The 7,500-nt window shown below is 44.0% G+C and overlaps 1 protein-coding gene across 27 annotated transcripts in view; it reads left to right on the top strand.

Annotated features, from left to right (window-relative positions):
• The window catches only part of nrxn3a (neurexin 3a), a 271,775-nt gene that overhangs the window by 85,805 nt on the left and 178,470 nt on the right, over positions 1-7,500 (top strand). The gene's annotated exons all lie outside the window — the stretch shown is intronic.

The following is a 7,500-nucleotide window of genomic DNA, read 5'->3' as shown; positions in this document are numbered from 1 at the left end:
AAAATAATTGTGATAAAGTCATCCGATTAGGCTTAAAAAAAAATTACGTAATATTTAATTCATATAAATCTCAGAGAACTTCGGAATCCCGGATAAAAATTCATAATAATAATAATAATAATAATTATTATTATTTTTATTCAATTTTTTCCCCCTATTTTTTATCATCAAGCGCAAAATGAGAAAAGCTTTTATTGAACTGAATTTTATTTATTTATTTATTTATTTATTTATTTATTTATTTATTTATTTATTTATTTATTTTTTACGCCCTCCCCGAAGTCTTTAGCCGTCATTTCTCGCTTTTATCAGTTTTTCTTCCGCAAAATAAAAAAGGGGTGAATGATTCAGGCGGCGACGGGAGACGTGAGTCCATCAGATACGCCGTGAATCTTTTTCACCTTTAATCACGCCGAAAGCCGGGAAGATGGACGAGCCACCGAGTCGTATTGTGCTATTTTCCGCCGTCTGCTCTTTCTGACAGAGATGAAAGACGCTCAATTTGTTGCTGCTGATAGTTTGTGCGTCTTTCATCCAATAAACGAAAGGAAAACAAAGAAAATGGGAAAGGGTAAAACGACGGGGGAGAAATTTCACACCAGATTCCTCGATCTGTGGCTGAGGAAGGTACGACTCGGGGTCTAACGGTGGAAGGACTCGGGGTCTAACAGTGGGACGAATGACGTATAAATGAAATATAAAATAATTCGTTTTTAGGGATTTAAACATTTAAACAGAAGAATTCTGGTAAAAGTGTGTTAATGCAGAACTAATAGTAACGCAGACTAAAACATTTCAAACTATTTAAGATGAGCCGCAAAATTCTATTCTAATTAAACATTCTGAAACTTTTCTTTTCGTTGTTGATTGTCGTCTGTTTTTTTTTTTTTTTAAATTGTTCGTTATCGCAAAAAAACGTTTGTTCGTTTTCTTGTTTGTTCATTCAACAGATTTTTTTTTTTTTTTAAAAAACGCTTTCCGTAATCAAATAGTAGAAGTTTCTGGAAGTAATTCTACGAATTCGACAAATTTTAATAATCCAAAGACTGAGCTAAAAAAATAAAATAAATAAATAAATCATATAAAATCAAATAAAAATGCAGCTAAAATAAAATAAATGTATCGTAAATTAAAAACTGAATGCATCTAAAATAAATTAAATAAAGTGCGGATTAAACGAAGTAAATGAAATAAAATACAATGAAATAAAAATGCAGCTAAAATGAAATAAATGTGTCATGAATAGAATAAAGTGCAGTTTAAATGAACTAGATTTTTTAATAGAAAATGTGTGTGAGTGTGTTAGTGACACGTGTGTGAGTGTGTTAGTGACACGTGTGTGTGAGTGTGTTAGTGACACGTATGTGTGAGTGTGTTAGTGACACGTATGTGTGTGTGAGTGTGTTAGTGACGCGTGTGTGTGAGTGTGTTAGTGACACGTGTGTGTGAGTGTGTTAGTGACACGTGTGTGAGTGTGTTAGTGACACGTGTGTGTGAGTGTGTTAGTGACACGTGTGTGTGTGTGTGTTAGTGACACGTATGTGTGTGTGAGTGTGTTAGTGACACGTGTGTGTGAGTGTGTTAGTGACACGTGAGTGTGTTAGTGACACGTGTGTGTGAGTGTGTTAATGACACGTGTGTGTGTGAGTGTGTTAGTGACACATGTGTGTGAGTGTGTTAGTGACACGTGTGTGTGAGTGTGTTAGTGACACGTGTGTGTGAGTGTGTTAGTGACACGTGTGTGTGAGTGTGTTAGTGACACGTGTGTGTGAGTGTGTTAGTGACACGTGTGTGTGTGAGTGTGTTAGTGACACGTGTGTGTGAGTGTGTTAGTGACACGTGTGTGTGAGTGTGTTAGTGACACGTGTGTGAGCGTGTTAGTGACACGTGTGTGTGAGCGTGTTAGTGACAAGTGTGTGTGAGTGGGTTAGTGACACGTGTGTGTGAGTGTGTTAGTGACACGTGTGTGTGAGTGTGTTAGTGACACGTGTGTGTGAGTGTGTTAGTGACACGTATTTGTGTTTGAGTGTGTTAGTGACACGTATGTGTGTGTGAGTGTGTTAGTGACACGTGTGTGTGAGTGTGTTAGTGATACGTGTGTGTGAGTGTGTTAGTGACACGTGTGTGTGAGTGTGTTAGTGACACGTGTGTGTGAGTGTGTTAGTGACACGTGTGTGTGAGTGTGTTAGTGACACGTGTGTGTGAGTGTGTTAGTGACACGTGTGTGTGAGTGTGTTAGTGACACGTGTGTGTGAGTGTGTTAGTGACACGTGTGTGTGAGTGTGTTAGTGACACGTGTGTGTGAGCGTGTTAGTGACACGTGTGTGTGAGCGTGTTAGTGACACGTGTGTGTGAGTGTGTTAGTGACACGTGTGTGTGAGTGTGTTAGTGACACGTGTGTGTGAGTGTGTTAGTGACACGTATGTGTGTGTGAGTGTGTTAGTGACACGTGTGTGTGAGTGTGTTAGTGACACGTGTGTGTGAGTGTGTTAGTGACACGTGTGTGTGAGTGTGTTAGTGACACGTGTGTGTGAGTGTGTTAGTGACACGTGTGTGTGTGAGTGTGTTAGTGACACGTGTGTGAGTGTGTTAGTGACACGTATGTGTGTGCGAGTGTGTTAGTGACACGTATGTGTGTGCGAGTGTGTTAGTGACACGTGTGTGTGAGTGTGTTAGTGACACGTGTGTGAGTGTGTTAGTGACACGTGTGTGTGAGTGTGTTAGTGACACGTGTGTGTGAGCGTGTTAGTGACACGTGTGTGTGAGCGTGTTAGTGACAAGTGTGTGTGAGCGTGTTAGTGACACGTGTGTGTGAGCGTGTTAGTGACACGTGTGTGTGAGCGTGTTAGTGACACGTGTGTGTGAGTGTGTTAGTGACACGTGTGTGTGAGTGTGTTAGTGACAAGTGTGTGTGAGTGTGTTAGTGACACGTGTGTGTGAGTGTGTTAGTGACACGTGTGTGTGAGTGTGTTAGTGACACGTGTGTGTGAGTGTGTTAGTGACAAGTGTGTGTGAGTGTGTTAGTGACACGTGTGTGTGAGTGTGTTAGTGACACGTGTGTGTGAGTGTGTTAGTGACACGTGTGTGTGTGAGTGTGTTAGTGACACGTGTGTGTGAGTGTGTTAGTGACACGTGTGTGTGAGTGTGTTAGTGACACGTGTGTGTGAGTGTGTTAGTGACACGTGTGTGTGAGTGTGTTAGTGACACGTGTGTGAGTGTGTTAGTGACACGTGTGTGTGAGTGTGTTAGTGACACGTGTGTGTGAGTGTGTTAGTGACAAGTGTGTGTGAGTGTGTTAGTGACACGTGTGTGTGAGTGTGTTAGTGACACGTGTGTGTGAGTGTGTTAGTGACACGTGTGTGTGAGTGTGTTAGTGACACGTGTGTGTGAGTGTGTTAGTGACACGTATGTGTGTGTGAGTGTGTTAGTGACACGTATGTGTGTGTGAGTGTGTTAGTGACACGTGTGTGTGAGTGTGTTAGTGACACGTGTGTGTGAGTGTGTTAGTGACACGTGTGTGTGAGTGTGTTAGTGACACGTGTGTGTGAGTGTGTTAGTGACACGTGTGTGTGAGTGTGTTAGTGACACGTGTGTGTGAGTGTGTTAGTGACACGTGTGTGTGTGAGTGTGTTAGTGACACGTGTGTGAGTGTGTTAGTGACACGTATGTGTGTGCGAGTGTGTTAGTGACACGTATGTGTGTGCGAGTGTGTTAGTGACACGTGTGTGTGAGTGTGTTAGTGACACGTGTGTGAGTGTGTTAGTGACACGTGTGTGTGAGTGTGTTAGTGACACATGTGTGTGAGCGTGTTAGTGACACGTGTGTGTGAGCGTGTTAGTGACAAGTGTGTGTGAGCGTGTTAGTGACACGTGTGTGTGTGAGTGTGTTAGTGACACGTGTGTGTGAGTGTGTTAGTGACACGTGTGTGTGAGTGTGTTAGTGACAAGTGTGTGTGAGTGTGTTAGTGACACGTGTGTGTGAGTGTGTTAGTGACACGTGTGTGTGAGTGTGTTAGTGACACGTGTGTGTGTGAGTGTGTTAGTGACACGTGTGTGTGAGTGTGTTAGTGACACGTGTGTGTGAGTGTGTTAATGACACGTGTGTGTGAGTGTGTTAGTGACACGTGTGTGTGAGTGTGTTAGTGACACGTGTGTGTGAGTGTGTTAGTGACACGTGTGTGTGAGTGTGTTAGTGACACGTGTGTGAGTGTGTTAGTGACACGTGTGTGTGAGTGTGTTAGTGACACGTGTGTGTGAGTGTGTTAGTGACAAGTGTGTGTGAGTGTGTTAGTGACACGTGTGTGTGAGTGTGTTAGTGACACGTGTGTGTGAGTGTGTTAGTGACACGTGTGTGTGAGTGTGTTAGTGACACGTGTGTGTGTGAGTGTGTTAGTGACACGTGTGTGTGAGTGTGTTAGTGACACGTGTGTGTGAGTGTGTTAGTGACACGTGTGTGTGAGTGTGTTAGTGACACGTGTGTGTGAGTGTGTTAGTGACACGTGTGTGAGTGTGTTAGTGACACGTGTGTGTGAGTGTGTTAGTGACACGTGTGTGTGAGTGTGTTAGTGTGCTGTAATATTTACTGTACTGTAATGTCAGTAAACCTTATAGAGAGAGAAGCTGGGGGAATAATCTCTCTCGCTCTCTCTCGGAATAGAGAGCTAAGATATGAGAGAGAGAGAGAGAGATAGAGAGCAGAGCTGAGAGAGCGCTATGTGGATACTCTATGTCTAGCTCTGTATGGGTCTCCTTCTCGCGTCTCCTGAGCACCTCTCTCTCAATAGGGCGATGAGAGAGTGGATGAGAGAGAGAAGTATCTCGAGGAGAGCGAAGTATATAGAAATATAGATGGAGATACGGACGTGCTAGAATGATCAGAGCGGAGAATGAGAGAGTCGAGGAGAGAGAGACGAGGAGAGAGAGATAAGAAGAGGAGAGAAGAGAGGGAGAGAAGGATAGAGAGGACAGAGAGCTCGAAGAGGAGAGAGAGAGAAGGAGGAGAGGGAGGGAATGAGGGGGAGAGAGAGAAAGAGAGTAAGAGAAAGAGAGAAGAGCTCTCATCTCTCTATCTCTCTCTCTCTCTCTCCTCTTGCTCTCTCTCTCTATTTCTCTCTCTCTCTCTCTCTCTCTCTCTCTCTCTCTCTCTCTCTCTCTCTCTGTATCTCTAACTCTCTCTTGCTCTCTCTCTCTCTCTCTCTCTCTCTCTTATTTCTTTCTTTCTTTTTTCCCCTACAAGGCCCCTATGATAAGATCAGAGGAAAGATCAGCCATTTCTTCTTTAAGCTCTGCCTGCTTCCAGCTCCCCCATAATTATGTGTCCAGGCCATTTTGTGATGTATTACACGCTCCTGTAACCAGACGGCAGGAGCTGCCAGAGGGAGTGTGTGGTAGCGGCGCCGGTGTGTGAGCGCACGTATGGAGCCGCTGTGTTATCTTTGCATATCGTGCACAGAAGAACCTAAAGAAGAAACTCGGCCTGCTCTTTAAACTCCTCGAGCCTGGCATTTTACTGGGTGAGGTCGAGATTCTCATGTGGACAACGTGGGGGAAAGAAAACATGGCTGCCTTCACACTCATCTTTTCTTAGCTAGCTAGCTAACGTCATGTGACCTACTGATGATTAAACTCATTTTTATGGCCACGCCCCTTGCAATAATCACATATAAACAAGCAGTAGTTTGTAGTTAAATAAGGAGCTTTCCGTATTTTTAGGCGTTAATCTTTATCAGATTAGTCATTTATCTCCGAGCGAGTGATTTCCTCACAGCTTGTTTTATCTTCCTGCTTCATTTCCGGAGCCTTTCCATGTTCAGATGTTCAGAGCCTCTGTGTTGGAGGTTTGGGTGAAGCTCCTGCTCCGTATCTCACCTGGCACGAGAATCTCAGGTGTGTTCGCTTTGTACAAGGGAAAAAACCTACGGGGTCGAATTCAAAGCACAGACAGAGCAGGGACTCAATTCTGCAGTTGTCATAGTAATCATCCTCCCCTTCCCTCCCTTTCTCCATCTTTCCACCAGCCGCCCTCCTTCCTCCTCTTTCCTCCCTCCTCCCCCTCCATCCCTCCTCCCATTCCCTCCATCCTCCCCTTACATCCCTCCCTCCATCCTCCCTCCCTCCCTCCTCCCTCCATCCTCTCCCTCCCTCCCTTCCTCCATCCTCCCCTTCCCTCCCTCTCTCCATCCTCACTCCATCCTCCCCTTCTCTCCCTCCATCCTCCACTTCCATCCCTCCCTCCCTCCATATTTCCACCAGCCTCCCTCCTTCCTCCTCTTTCCTCCCTCCCGCCCCCCTCCATCCCTCCTCCCATTCCCTCCATCCTCCCCTTCCATCCCTCCCTCCATCCTCACTCCATCCTCCCTATATCCTCCCTCCATCCTCCCCTTCCATCCCTCCCTCCATCCTCACTCCATCCTCCCTATATCCTCCCTCCATCCTCCCCTTCCCTCCCTCCATCCTCCACTTCCATCCCTTCCTCCATCCTCACTCATCCTCCCTCCATCCTCCCCTTCTCTCCCTCTCTCCATCCTCCTCTTCCCTCCCTCACCTCATCCTCCCTCCATCCTCCCTCCACGCCGCTTCTCCCCCGAGAAAAGTTTAAATGAGGCATGAAAAGGACAAGGAGCGAGGGATGAGATGGAGAGAGTTGCAGGAGACTGTGATGTAAAATGTGGATGTGAGCATGATTCACTTTCCCCCGTTTTCTTTTCTTTTTTTTTTAATCCATCATTCTATCGTTTTTATAGAGCGGAACCTGGTGTAGTTTCTGTAAACCTGGATCTGCATTTGACATGTGGACAATTGCACGAACGATCAGGTTTATAGATGTTATAAGGGGTGTTGTGTAAGTCAGGAGGTATCCGAATGTGAGAAAATAAGAACTTGGAAATGTTTTGTGAAGCAAGAAGACATCACATAATTATTAATAATTCTATTTAGTTTATTTATAACGTGTTTATACAGTACATTGGGCTTATAGTAAAAAAGTAACTGCACCTTTACTTTGTAAGACTCAGTTGGAAAATCAAGACTTTGTCGCCACCTAGTGGACATTGTTGGATTTGTCCTAAGCGCCTGAGAGACACAGAGGACATTTTAAGATCAGTATGAAAAAACAGCAACTGATGCGCTTTAGAGGTGTTTTATGTCACATATTTTTAACATTAAAACATCATGAAACAATAAAAGGAATGATATCGATTTTTGTAATAAAACCATTTTTTTTTTAAATAATTCCATCAAACTTTTGTTCTCTGCACAAACATGATTCATTCTGACAGCGTAATCAGCCTCAGTTGTTTTTTTTCTTCTTCTTCTATTTCTTTATGTTGATTATTTCAGTTTCCTTTTCACTTCATCTCTGACTGAAATGTCCTTTATGTTTGATTTTCTCCTTTTCGTCTTTCTGTCAGTCTTTTCTTGAAAAAGAAAGAAAGAAAATCCCGAAGCGCTTCGTTTCGACAGGGAATCATTACCGCCTTCATGTTAATTACACGTTAATTAC

Source organism: Tachysurus fulvidraco, chromosome 12, assembly GCF_022655615.1.
Source record: "Tachysurus fulvidraco isolate hzauxx_2018 chromosome 12, HZAU_PFXX_2.0, whole genome shotgun sequence".
NCBI lineage: Eukaryota > Metazoa > Chordata > Actinopteri > Siluriformes > Bagridae > Tachysurus > Tachysurus fulvidraco.
The sequence above is the reverse complement of the archived record's forward strand: the minus strand, read 5'-3'. Positions and strand labels throughout refer to the sequence as shown.